The following is a 14,768-nucleotide window of genomic DNA, read 5'->3' as shown; positions in this document are numbered from 1 at the left end:
TCCCCGCAGCCAACGCAAGCCAAAACACGGCCAAACATGCCACAATAACGTCCATTACTTTGTCCAGAATCCTTCCTGGCCGTCTCGAGGCTGATCTGGCCAATAAATTGTCCAGGTTGCCATTTTCAAGTGACTTTTATCAGCTAATGTTAGAAACCAACCAACATCTCTGCTGTCATTGTTTTAGCCAGGCAGCTGCTCACAAGCTCGAGCACATGCTGCCTGCAGTTACTCGGCCACCGGTGTCAGTAAGAGTTAGAAGTAACGCAATGGACCTTTAACCAGGGAAGGTTAACTGAGCACACTTCTTCCTCATCGCTAAGGAGTGGGAGAGCCTTCACTTCACCTCCTTCACGTTCCCCACCTAGATTTCCCAAGCTGGCCTGGGATTCAAACCGACAACCTTCAGATGATAAACCAGCCTGGTCTTCACTGTGTCTGAGTGATGCATAGCAGGTGGATGCACATTTCAGCCAACACAGATCACTCACATTCCCTTTTATTGATCTTGCAGATGAATTTTATACTGGCGATTTTATATGTCGGTTTTCATCCTGGTTCCCTTCCAAGGACGAGTTTATAGAGTTTGTCTGGAGTCAAGATTCATAAATGATTGACGACATGCTGAAAAGATCCTCTCTGCTCTCACATGTGCCAAAAGGAAAAGCAGCGTGAATCTCTATTGGGACAAAATAATGCAAACAGCTGGAGACAATTTGACCCGCAGGTCAAGATGCATTATGCGCAGACACTCTTCTTTAATACTTGCATGCGTGCATCCATCCTTACTCAATGTCCAACGCACCTTGTAACAATCTGCGCATGCTGTGCATCAATTCATCCATTCCAAGGAGTGATTGAAACAACATGGACGTTGGGAGGATGATTTGTAAAAGACGGGTAACAAACTATTTACAGGGATCCTTGCCACCCAAAAACTTTTAAGGGGAAACCAGCTTGAGTTTTAATGGGACAAATTAGTCTTTTACAAGATGCAATGGACAGATACAGCAGTGAGATTTACGAGCCTGGCACGGCCTGCGTATCCTCGGGGAAAGATTAGAGAAACGATGGGAGGGGGAGATAGATGGAGAGGGAGAGTATGGCTGAAGGGCAGGAAGAGTAATGGGGAAAATGTAAAGAGCGGAAAGAGCAATCTATTTGATTTGAAAAATTAGGGATATGTAGCTACAATATGAAAGTAAATATGGAAACGTCTGCAAAAAATAAGTTTCTAAAATGTGGCATTTTACTTTTATAAACTCAAATTCGGAACAAAACGACAATTCATTTGGAAACCTCACTGCCTTTCCAACGTTAAACGCAAATAAAACAACTTTGGTTATGTTTAGGCAACTAAAGCCAATTAAGCTTAGCATTATAGTTTGGGTTTAAAACCGAAAGTAAAAACACGACGTGCCTCGCTGGGGAGTTGAACATGCGCTCTCTCGCTTGTACTGTAAGACGGGGGCGCTACCCACCCCTTCATCCTTGCATGCCAGGGGCGTAATTCAACATGAGACAGTCGTTATACTCTATGACAGACATTTTATTCTGGTGACTGGGCTGGGAAGAGATGGAGGCAAGAGAGAGAAAGTGTGTTGTGGGAATACTTCAATTCCTTTCATTCACTGCCGTTATCTTAGTGTCAAATAAAGCTCCTGCGGTTCCAGCTCATTCCTCTGCGGAGCTGTGCCCTGAGCTCCGTGCCTCAGACCGGAGCTGTGCTCTGAGCTCCGTGCCTCAGACCGGAGCTGTGCCCTGAGCTCCATGCCTCAGACCGGAGCTGTGCCCTGAGCTCCGCGCCTCAGACCGGAGCTGTGCTCTGAGCTCCGTGCCTCAGACCGGAGCTGTGCCCTGAGCTCCATGCCTCAGACCGGAGCTGTGCTCTGAGCTCCGTGCCTCAGACCAGAGCTGTGCTCTGAGCTCCGTGCCTCAGACCGGAGCTGTGCTCTGAGCTCCGTGCCTCAGACCGGAGCTGTGCTCTGAGCTCCGTGCCTCAGACCGGAGGAGAAACTATATCAACATCTTTAATTGGAGTTAATGTGTTTGTCTTTCAGGCCTCGGACGCTCCACAGTGAAGTCTTCATCAGAGCTCGTCTCACATATTACATTTCCATATTCTACGGTTGCGGATAATTGGACCCTTGTTCGTACTCTTATCTCCACAGATTTGGATCACGATAACAAATAATGTCGACCTTGATGCATTTTAAGAGGAACTGAGAACCATATTGGAGTTTTATACAAACATTTCTCAGAGGCAGAAATATTTAATGGTTGAGTTAAATCTTCATGGGTAACGGAAAAGCCTAGCTGACCTTCCAAGTTCAAACTGGCCATACTCAGTGGTGGATGAAGTACCTGAAACAGAGATCTTACCATGCTCATTTCCACCACATGGTACTGCATACGGCTTGTCTCAACTCGACCTGAAGTAGTCTCTGCTTCCACCGCAAGTAGTCCTCGCTCAATCTGCTCTGCCTACAACTGGTCGTCATAGCGACACCGCATATCTGCCCTCCACCCTCTGTTTGTAACGTTAAAATTAAATCCCTGCACGGAACTTTTAAACTGCTTATTACTGTAAATACTGGTGCCTCTATATGACCTACGTGAGCAAATGAGACCAGGAGATTGGATATTTCTTTGTTGTTATTGACATGCCTGCGTACCGCAGAGGACGGGGGTTAGACTACAGGGAGAAGAGAAGCAGGCTGCCCGGCCAGTCGCCAGGAAAACCCGTGGCTCCGGCTCCGGCCTCGATTTTATTTCACCAGAACTGAAGGCAGCAAGACAAAAGACTGCTGGAAATAACAGGAGAGTTTGGGAAATACATAACAGTACACACAAGAGAAGGTAAGCGCCACTAAACTGGTATCCAGCATTCACAGTATCCAGAGACACAGTAAACACAATTCTGCCTGACCAATCAGTCGTTTGCAGTGTTTTCACACTCCACAGCCTGGAACCTCGACAGAGGTGGTACCGTACCAGACATAGTATGACTCAACCCGGGTTGTCCCGGTTTTTGACAGGTGGAAAGCTACAAAAAAGCAAGTCGAGCCGGGCAGAGCCGCGTCAATACTAGCAGTGGAAATGCGTAGTGGGGTAAAAGTGAAAGTTGACAGAAATATAAATACTCAAGTAAAATACCCCCCCCATCCCCCCAAACAAAAAACAAAACAAAAACACACATAACCAAAAACAAACAAACAAACAAACACACACACACACACACACACACACACACACACACACACACACACACACACACACACACACACACACAAAACGTGCGCCTACTGTAACGAATATTACTACTTTGTTACATTACACCACTGCTGGCTGACCATACAGCTACAGTATATCTATGTATGCTACTGTAGGTAGCTGACGCTCAGCATGATGATTGCCATGCATGGACATTTGGAACCATAATGCAATCATTTGGCTCCAGAACACTTGGAATGGCTATGCTGTTTGATATCATTAGGTTATACACTCATTTCTGGCTGGACCACTTACAGTATACATGCGAATGTCGCTGACTGACTGAGTGATGATGTTACACCATTGGTCAGCCGTGGCACGTGGCTAGTATTAGTGCTTTGCTGGTCTGTTAAGCTGTGTTCACACCGAGATATTTATTTTTCTCCCTGTCGCTCGATTCAGCCCTTTGGAATCGCTCTGTCGCTGTGTTTAAATCGCTCGTCAACAGGCACAAGAATTGACGGACATCTGGGGGCTAACGTCAGGATGAAAACGCAATGTCATGATGTTTGTCCACTACAAGCCACCGTAGTTGTTTACAAGCTAAGCCTATCAGCGTGCTCCTAACGTGAGCTTGTGTATCTATACCGGTAGTAGGCTACAGACTTCACTTCATGTCAGCTGTCAGCCTGTCGATGTGGTTTGTTGCCACACTAATAAACCAGCGGTTTGTTCCAAGCCAGTGTGATCCTTGACTCACACGGCAGCCAATCAGTGTTGAGCGGCAAGCGACTGTTGGGATATTTCATCTCGGGCGACGAGCGAATTTTCGCCCTATCGCTCTGTCTCTGTCGCTCGGACGCCCAGCGATTTTTCTCCCGGGCGAATATACACTCAATCGCTCGTTTGCATTGACTTTGTATGTAAACTCGATGCCAGCGAAAAAGTTTAATAGGTCCGTGTGAACGCACCTTTAGACATGTAGAGTCTCATAGCTACAGATCGCTAGCTGACAGGAACACTCCACAGTGGCTGCAGAAACAGACCCGTGTGTTTTCAATGCCAGGGCAGTTTAACTTTACCAAGCTGGAGGACGTTTGAAACATTTTTCACGGTATAACGGGTGGCAACGAAGCTCAACAATGACATTCAATGGTCTTAGTGTTAGTATAAATACATCGCACACGGTCCAGCCATATAGCCTAATAGTTTCTACATCGTCTTGTTAATATTCCTTTTGGAAATGTGTCCTTCTTTGGGTGAACTATTCCTTTAAAGTGGTTCAGGGCAGATTTTAGAGAGAGAATGCTCAAATATGAGGTGGTCACAAGAGCTACGTTAGCTAACTTTAGCTAATAACTTGCAAAACTAGGTCTACAGTCTGCAAGTGGTAACAGGGCCTGGGGGGGCTGACGGTGGAGGGCGGGCAGAGAACGCAGAGCTTGTAAAACGTGAAAGGTGTCCGGGGACGATGCGGTCGCGCTGCATTTCACAGAGGCTGATGTTAACTGCTGTAGCATGGCGGAGGGTCCAAGATCGCTCCGTTGATCCTGGATAGGCTCTGGCTGCTGAGAGAGAGGGAGGCAGTGAGTGAGAGAGAGAGGTGGGAGGGAGAGACGGGACTCTGAATGATGGAGGCTGTGATAGTGAACCGCTGGGCTTTACAGTAGGTGTGAGAGTTTACAATAGGTGTGAGAGTTTACAGTAGGCGTGAGAGTTTACAGTAGGCATGAGAGTTTACAGTAGGTGTGAGAGTTTACAGAAGGTGTGAGAGTTTACAGAAGGTGTGAGAGTTTACAGTAGGTGCGAGAGTTTACAGTCGGTGTGAGAGTTTACAGTAGGTGTGAGAGTTTACAGTAGGTGTGAGAGGAGTTTACAGTAGGTGTGAGAGTTTACAGAAGGTGTGAGAGTTTACAGAAGGTGTGAGAGTTTACAGTAGGTGCGAGAGTTTACAGTAGGTGTGAGAGTTTACAGTAGGTGTGAGAGTTTACAGTAGTAGGTGTGAGAGTTTACAGTAGGTGTGAGAGTTTACAGTAGGTGTGAGAGTTTACAGAAGGTGTGAGAGTTTACAGTAGGTGTGAGAGTTTACAGTAGGTGTGAGAGTTTACAGAAGGTGTGAGAGTTTACAGTAGGTGTGAGAGGAGTTTACAGTAGGTGTGAGAGTTTACAGTCGGTGTGAGAGTTTACAGTAGGTGTGAGAGTTTACAGTCGGTGTGAGAGTTTACAGTAGGTGTGAGAGTTTACAGAAGGTGTGAGAGTTTACAGTAGGTGTGAGAGTTTACAGTAGGTGTGAGAGTTTACAGTAGGTGTGAGAGTTTACAGAAGGTGTGAGAGTTTACAGTAGGTGTGAGAGTTTACAGAAGGTGTGAGAGTTTACAGTAGGTGTGAGAGTTTACAGTAGGTGTGAGAGTTTACAGAAGGTGTGAGAGTTTACAGTAGGTGTGAGAGTTTACAGAAGGTGTGAGAGTTTACAGTAGGTGTGAGAGTTTACAGTCGTTGTGAGAGTTTACAGTAGGTGTGAGAGTTTACAGTAGGTGTGAGAGTTTACAGTCGGTGTGAGAGTTTACAGTAGGTGTGAGAGTTTACAGTAGGTGTGAGAGTTTACAGTAGGTGTGAGAGTTTACAGAAGGTGTGATAGTTTACAGTAGGTGTGAGAGTTTACAGTAGGTGTGAGAGTTTACAGTAGGTGTGAGAGTTTACAGAAGGTGTGAGAGTTTACAGTAGGTGTGAGAGTTTACAGTCGGTGTGAGAGTTTACAGTAGGTGTGAGAGTTTACAGTAGGTGTGAGAGTTTACAGTAGGTGTGAGAGTTTACAGTAGGTGTGAGAGTTTACAGTAGGCGCAAGCATTTACAGTAGGCATGAGGGTTTACAGTCGGTGTGAGAGTTTACCTTTCATAACCATTTTTATATAACTCACCCATTTAGAGTAACATAGAAAAGACTGTTTTGGGCGTAAACAGGTCGCAATAGTAGGCGGAGCTGCGGCTCTGAGAAACCCCCCCCATCTCGCGCAAGCTGCACAAGGACTCCAAGATGGCGACAGGCTACCCTAGGCTTCAAAACGGGAGTCCAAAAAGCAATGGGTTTTAAGTACAAATACTAAGTACTAAGTACAAATACTTTGTTACTGTACTTGAGTACAAATCATTTGTTTCTGTAGCCTACTTGAGTAGGATTTTCAGAAAAACAGGGTTTAGTTTGAATGTATGACAGACAAAAACGATGTAACATTTGTCCGTCTCGTCTCGCACTCTCCCAGCTTTCACGCGTTATGTGCACCTTTTTCGTGGAAACACATACAGTAGGCCTATCACAAAAAAGAATCTATCACCTCGATTCCTTTCCTTCACATTTTCTCATGTAAATCTGGACGTTGTGCAGTGTGGAGATTCACACCATATGGTAGCAATGGAGCGTGGCTCATTCGACAGTATACAGTACAGTATATTCTAATACAGTAGTACAGTATATTTGTCCATTAAAATGCCCGGTTTAGCTCCCCCTGCAGGACCTAAGCTTCCTGGCTTCCAGTGGAGAATCAACACTCTTATCTCACACTTCACTGGGATATCCTACCAAGGGCTGCATTAAGTATTAGAGAGAGAGAGAGAGAGAGAGAGAGAGAGAGAGAGAGAGAGAGAATGTATTAACCTTTATTTATCCAGGGAACGTAGACTGTTGCTCTTTTCCAGCACCGCGCCCTGCTGTGCATTCATACAGTTCCACATGGGAGATATGAAAGAGCGTGGTGCAGGTTAGAGACCACTTTGCATTCATATGTGGGACTGGTATGTAGCATTTAGGACACACACACACACACACATAACTGCATCTAGACTGGTTTTTGTAAAGCAGCGCGCGCGTCTGAAAACCTGCAAATTGAACATAACAGCTGTGACGTTTCCTCGGATCATTACGTCCATACGCCGAGGGTCTGTTATCCGCCTGAGACCAGCCTGGAGTGGGAAACTCTCCTGCGAGTTGTCATTGGTAGAATTTAGTCGTAGGTAATATTATAGCCAATAGCCATCCTGAAAAGTGCTCCCCCACAACCAATTGAAACACGTTCCTCTGGCACAAATTGAACTATGTCCAAAAAGTTGGTTAAGATTAAGATACATTTAGACAAGTCAAAGTGATAGAGAATGAAATTGTCCACAGCCAAAAGGTAAACAGTGAACCACTTGAAAGAAACCAGTTGAAATGAAATGATGGAGCCAGGAGTCAGAAGAAGTCGTCTTTTCTCTATCACAAAGGAAAGAGCTACACTGTAGCAGACACTAGAAAAGTGTTGTCCTGAAGTGGATACAGGTGACATCACTGCTGTGTTAAATAGGTCAGTGATAGATATTACTTTAACTTATATGTGTCATCGTACAGTGTGTGTGTGTGTGTGTGTGTGTGTGTGTGTGTGTGTGTGTGTGTGTGTGTGTATACACGCGTGGGTGTGTCTGTCCTGTTCATATGATATATCCACCTGTGACAACATTGAACTCCATATCCTGATGCAAGTCTCATATCCAAAGCTTTTGGAGAAATAAACTCATTTCTCACACGATACCTCAGCCTTCTGGTCTGATCATCACGATACCTCAGCCTTCTGGTCTGATCATCACTATAAAGGGATTGAGGGGAATGGAAGTTGTGTATGGTTCCTCTGTCCACATGTCTGTCTTACATGCAAGATTCGTCCCTCATGTGAAGCCCGTAACCCCAAACTCTTGGCCTTGAACTGTGCAGAACATCGGGCCCTGACCTAGCCTCCGCAGTGAGCAGAACCAGAACTCCTTCCTTTTGATCCATCTCACAGATGGTTCTCCTCAGGAAAAGGTGCTGAGTGAGAGTTGAAAAACCGGGTTTATGATATCAAAAGAGCCGGCGAATAGAGTGCTCAGCTCGCACTGCGCTGCCAAGAGCTGCCAGAGCTGAGCGCTAACCAAAAGGCCCTGACGGAAGGGAAGGGTAATGGCTGTTTTTATTCCTAATCATACAGCGTATAAGGTTACCTTTACGTGATCCACAAGCTTGACATTTTCCAAATGCTAAGAGAAGGGCCAACAGGCAACCTAAGTGGGTTATGACTGCAAGGTTGCTTGTAGCAACTGATAATCTTATAACAAATTTAAATAATCTGTCCCTATAAATGGGTTGAAGATGTAATAAACATACATTATCATGTTCTATCGGGATCATTCCTTTGATCGGGATGTAACGTGGATGCAAGATCTAAGAAAGAAGGATAGCTTGAGCTAAATTAGCATCTGTTAAATAGCCTATGTTACACCACTTATGAAGTACAGTAATAATTCTCTCATACAGTGAATTTGGCTGGTTAAAATGGTTACTATAGAGCACCGCAGGAATGAGTTCGGAAGTAGCATGGATGGCGGAACTCCTGGACTTCCTGGATCTTACAGGGAAAAGTCTATGGGGTTTTAGAATGGGGATTTCACTTAAATGCATAAAATAAGGTCTGTGGTTAAGAAAAGTTTATGGGAGCGGTAATTTGGGTTCAGCAGGATAATCTTCACAAACGTGAATCACTTTTATGACTTTTTCACAGTTCACAGCGCTATGATAGGCTTGCCTGCTGTCATTTCCGCAGAGGGCCGGTATGTTAATCCAATGAGATAATATTTGGAATGACAGTAACATTGACTAATCACATCTTTGCTCAAAATGGGCGGGCCAAGTCCTCGCTACCTCTGTGACAGGTCCCGCCACACTGAACCAAGTCCTCGCTACCTCTGTGACAGGTCCCGCCACACTGAGCCGCGGAGAAACACCACCGGTGAATCACAGCCTGTTTGTTGGGGGACTGCTCCCTAGTCCGATACCTCACGAGTCCGACGACACCTCATGGTTTTGGGTTAGGGTCTGGGGGAGGTTAGGTTTAGGCGTGGGGGTGGGAGAGGTTAGGTTTTGGGTTAGGGTCTGGGGGAGGTTAGGTTTAGGCGTGGGGGTGGGAGAGGTTAGGTTTTGGGTTAGGGTCTGGGGGAGGTTAGGTTTAGGGTTAGTGAAAAACGGGGAATATAGAACCCGGGGAACATAGAAGCCGGGGAACATAGACATGATCCCCTGTCCAATGCCTCTTTTTTCGGACTCGTGAGGTGTCGGACTCGTGAGGTATCGGACTAGGGAGCATGCACCGTTTGTTGACAATAGCAATACTAAGCTAATGTTAGCTAGCCAGACTTGAGCACGCTACTTCACGATGACAGACAGCAGCTACAAACAACTTTACCAACCGTGAGGAGGACATTGTTTCTACAAATACGTTGTTTTCAAAGTTATCTTTTTCATGAAAACAAAGCTTTTGCCTTTTGGAGAAAACATTTGACTGAGTGTTTTGGAGCGCATCCTGGCCAGAACGGGATTTTCTGATTTAACTGCACAGTGAAAGTTTGGGGTGGGGTGCGGGTGGAGTGTGGACAGGTAGATCTTGTGCTGTTGAAAAATGTAAAAGTAGATCTGAAGAGTAAAGACAGGAGCAAGGCACGTCAGCCCTGATTGTATTCCATTCACGACCCGTGAAGATGACTTCATTTACAAAAATGCATTTTTCTCAGCTTTTTGGGGAGAGACGGACGTTTTCAGTGAACACTCCCTACATTCAAGTGTCAATAAGTAAAGAACGCATGAAGGTAGAACCCCTCCTCTCCTGTCCTCTCCCCTCCTCCGCCCTCCTCTCTCTTCTCCTCTCCACCTATCCTCCCCTGCTCTCTTCTCCTCTCCTGTCCTCTCCCCTCCTCTCCTCACTTCTCCTCCTCCCCTCCTCTCTCTTCTCCTCTCCACCTCTCCTCCCCTGCTCTCTTCTCCTCTCCTGTCCTCTCCCCTCCTCTCCTCACTTCTCCTCCTCCCCTCCTCTCTCTTCTCCTCTCCACCTCTCCTCCCCTGCTCTCTTCTCCTCTCCTGTCCTCTCCTCCTCTTGGCCTGTTTTGCTTTCCTGGAGCTGCTGAGATGCGTGATGAGGATTTCCGCTGAAAGAGCGGTTGAATTTCCCCCCTCATGTGTGAGGGAGCGTTCCCCCAGGGCGACCTCCCACATCCAACAATGTTGACACATTATGGACCGGCTGTATAACTCCCTCAGTCTTTTCCTTCTTACGCTTATTCTCACGTGTGTGTGTGTGTGTGTGTGCGTGTGTGTGTGTGTGTGTGTGCGTGTGTGTGTGTGTGTGTGTGTGTGTGCGCGTGTGTGCGTGTTTGTGTGTGTGTATGTGTGTGTGTGTGTGTGTGTGTGTGTGTGTGTATGTGCATGCGCGCGTGTGTGTGTGTATGTGCCCGCGTGTGCGTGCATGCTTGAACTCACACTTCGCCCTCTATTCATCCTTTCGATTTATTGCACTTTTATGCTCTCTTTTGCTTGCTTTCTTTTCATTGACATGCCCTCAATGACCTTTTCAATCTCCACTGTCTTTTCATTGACATGCCCTCAATTACCTTTTCAATCTCCACTGCCTTTTCATTGACATGCCCTCAATGACCTTTTCATTGACATGCCCTCAATGACCTTTTCAATCTCCACTGCTTTCTTTTCATTGACATGGCCTCAATGACCTTTTCAATCTCCACTGCTTTCTTTTCATTGACATGCCCTCAATGACCTTTTCAATCTCCACTGCTTTCTTTTCATTGACATGCCCTCAATGACCTTTTTCAATCTCCACTGCCTTTTCATTGACATGCCCTCAATTATCTTTTCAATCTCCACTGCCTTTTCATTGATATGCCCTCAATGACCTTTTCAATCTCCACTGCCTTTTCATTGACATGCCCTCAATTATCTTTTCAATCTCCATTGCCTTTTCATTGACATGCCCTCAATGACCTTTTCAATCTCCACTGCCTTTTCATTGACATGCTCTCAATTACCTTTTCGATCTCCACTGCTTTCTTTTCATTGATATGCCCTCAATGACCTTTTCAATCTCCACTGCCTTTTCAACTCCCTCAGAAAGGTGGAATTCGTTGGCACCTCTCATAGCTGTCTGTGCCTGCTGCCTTAAAATGTGCAATTACCATTGTTTTCATTTTTAAATATCAATCCATTTTGGCCAGGATATAATTATAATTAGGATATCCTTTTCCATTCTCCAGTAAGTCACATTTGGTGGTTTCCCCTTACGAACAAAGCTAGAAGGCTTTTTCCAAGCCGCAAACTTCCGTCATTGGCTGCGTGGCACTGCAGCCAGTGTGATGGATTTGAGGCCCTTCTCAAAAACAACACAGGCTAGCTTTAGCCGTGCCAGTCCACTTTACACATGAGCACAATCAGTTTAATTGAGGAAATGGCATGAGGAGGTGACATCAAAGATGCAGGCGAACGGGCCGACGCACGCCGCTGCCTCCGGACCGGACCACGCATCATGGTGGAAAATGTGAATGGTTCACAATATGTCATGCAGAGAGAGGTCAGAGGTCAGAGAGGTGTAATGCAGCCTTGAGGCCTGACACACTGCATCACTGGGGCCATTAGTCTGAGGCCGTGACGGGGCGCTGATGGCAGTTGACTCTACATCAGGAGCGAGCAGCATCATTTAGGCTTCTGGGAGCCAGATTGTACCACAGGCTCACTCTTTACATCAAGGCTGGGACGAGGTCAGGGCAGACCCTGGTCAGAGGTTCTTCAGACAAGTGTAGAGGGTGTGTGTGTGTGTGTGTGTGTGTGTGTGTGTGTGTGGGTGCGTGCGTGCGTGCGTGCGTGCGCGCATGCGTGCGTGCGCTGGAAGGTCAGCCCGGCTAACCTTATTGTATTGTTTCAGGTAGCAGCTGAAATCTTCACTGTAGCCGTGAGCTGAAGGTTTTCTTCTGGAGACTTGGATAATGCCGGATGCAGCAGTATGGACGCATGTTTTTTGTGTGTGTGTGTTTATACATACGTTTATACATTAGAAAGTTGGTCTCCATTCACTTCAGATGTTTAGGAGAATGCTGCTGTAACTCTGTTTCTTCTGTTACTTTCTCCACTTGGCAGCTTCTTCTGTATCTCCTGCTCTTGTTTGCACTGCATCGCACTCACACACATTTGGCAGCTAAACTAACAGTGGCTTGGTTCCAGCACATTAACCCGTATATTATGGAGAGGTAGCCTCCAGAAGAAGTGCACCATTATGTGGTAGTTACAGAAATGAAATCCCCCCTGATGTATGGAGTCATGTACTTACAACCAACACAATACAAGTGCAGACAATTACATTTGCACGCTTTGGAGGTGAAATGCACTATGACACAGGGGGAAAGGCATTCCACACTTACAGTCGATCCAGACAATTGACTTGTATTACTTTCAAATGAATGAATGCTCTGGTTCAGGTCTTGTGGACCAAAAGCTTGGCTTAATAAATGCAAACTGTCTGAGCAGCAGATGGTTGTGGATGGTCCTCCCGCAAACAGTGGACCAGCAGGGGGCCTTGAGGGGGTTCCAGGGGGTCCCCAACAAATTGATGAATTGTTCAACTTCGCCGTTACAGATAGTTACAGATAGTTACTTCGCCGTTACAGATAGTCGTGGAATTCTGGACAAAATCACAAATCAAATGGTCACAATGATCACAAAAAAAAAATAGAGAAAAAAAAAGCTGGTTAATGGGCCTTTATACAAGGTTAACCACTCACAGTCATTCGGTTACAGCAGCACACAAGCAGTTTTGGGCACCACCTAAGATACCATCCATCCTTAGGATGTGATCCATGATGTATCAATCTCATGGATCTGATCTGATGGAGCACACCTAAGCCGAGTGAGACAATCAATGTGGAGCGCATCAAAACTACGCTAACTAAATACCTTTTTTTTTACACAGATGTGGTCATAATATTAGTACAAAATGATGTGAAATTGCTTTTTTCTTTTGGGGGGGACCCCAAACCCATGACCAATAGTGCACCCAAGTCTTCCACACACACACACACACACACACACACACACACACACACACACACACACACACACACACACACACACACACCTCCCTGGGTGCCTCGTCGTAAATAAGGGTCCCTGTATTTGGTTGAAAGCCAGTAGTGCATCTGGATCCCATCAGCGCTCGTGTTCCTCTGCAAATGATCCCAAATGTTTCTAATTATACCAGAGGAGTCGGCACGAGGCTGCGCGTGTGCACGTGTGTGTGCTTGTGCACGTGTGTGTGCTTCTGTGTGTATAATCGCCCTGACACACACACACACACACACACACACACTGGCCTCTGTTTATTCATGGACGGCGTAACAGAGATGGACAGCGCAGTCTTGACCTGGGTGACCTCTGCTGCGGTCAGTGCGTCGGTGACGATTGCGTGAAAGATGGCCTCCGGTCTCTTGCCTCTCTTCCATGTCCTGCTACGGAAGTGGTTTCCACCCTGGGGGTGGGAGAGGATTTGAAGATGCGGGGTCGCAAAGATGAGTCAAATATAAATACCACACTAATTGGGGGTGTAACGAGTCAATCCAACGAGAGTCAGATGCATCCTAAAATCTCACATTAAATTTGATTTGACTAATTTGTTGCTTCCAAAAAGTTAAACTCTACAAATAGTACTTGATTCTGTCAACAACAGAGGTTGGACTTGAGTCACAGCTTTAATTGCGTGAGACTTGACGCGTGAAGAGAAGACTTGACCTGATTTGGGTTCTGGTGACTGGTGCTACACTCCTATGTGTTCTGAGTTGACTTGCTGTTCTACATTTAGACTTGAGACTTAATATTAATGACATGGACGGACTTGACCCCCCCCCCCCCACCCCCGCCTTGAATCCCGTCTATACTACCGATACTGCTTATAGATCCGGTACTTTAACGTACTATCATACCTTATACTGTATATACTCTTACTCCTCTTGGTTCTTCAAAACAAGTGGGACTGGGTTAGGTTCATTGTAGCTGCAGCTTTAACAAAAAAAGTTGCAAAATCTTTAAATGGCAGTGTTTCTATTTTTTATTATTCATTATGTCCAGCGTTATATATTAATGAATGAATGAATTTAAATGAATGAATGAATTTAAAAAAATCTACCAATGCTAATATCAACATTCAGTTAGAGAAAGCATATAATACAAACAGGGGTGTAGTGGTAAATAGTTTAGTTTATTTGTTTCACAATTAAAATTAAAAGGACACTTCCATGGTTGCAACAACAGAGTACATGCATCATTAAGAGAAATGATCCAAGGTGAGTAGTTTGCCTGCCTTGTTTCCCCTCGTTGATTGATACAGGTGATCTGAAAATAGGTGAGTAAATTCTGCCTCATTTCAAAGAGGTGGGTAAACCTAACCTCCACTGTGCCCCTGGATACATAGAAGTCCACTGGGGAGTCAAAGTCATTTAGTTAGTTCTTGATGCTCCACATTGTTGTATTCACTCGGCTTAGGTGGTGCGCAAAACAGCTTGTGTGCTGTGCCTAAGCCTTATAAAACCCTGCATGTGTGCTGTGCCTAAGCCTTATAAAACCCTGCATGTGTGCTGTGCCTAAGCCTTATAAAACCCTGCATGTGTGCTGTGCGTAAGCCTTATAAAACCCTGCATGCATCTCCTCATCAGGTTAGATAGATAGA

This window comes from Poromitra crassiceps (assembly GCF_964638095.1).
Source record: "Poromitra crassiceps genome assembly, chromosome: 4".
NCBI lineage: Eukaryota > Metazoa > Chordata > Actinopteri > Beryciformes > Melamphaidae > Poromitra > Poromitra crassiceps.
This window is presented reverse-complemented; position numbering follows the sequence as displayed.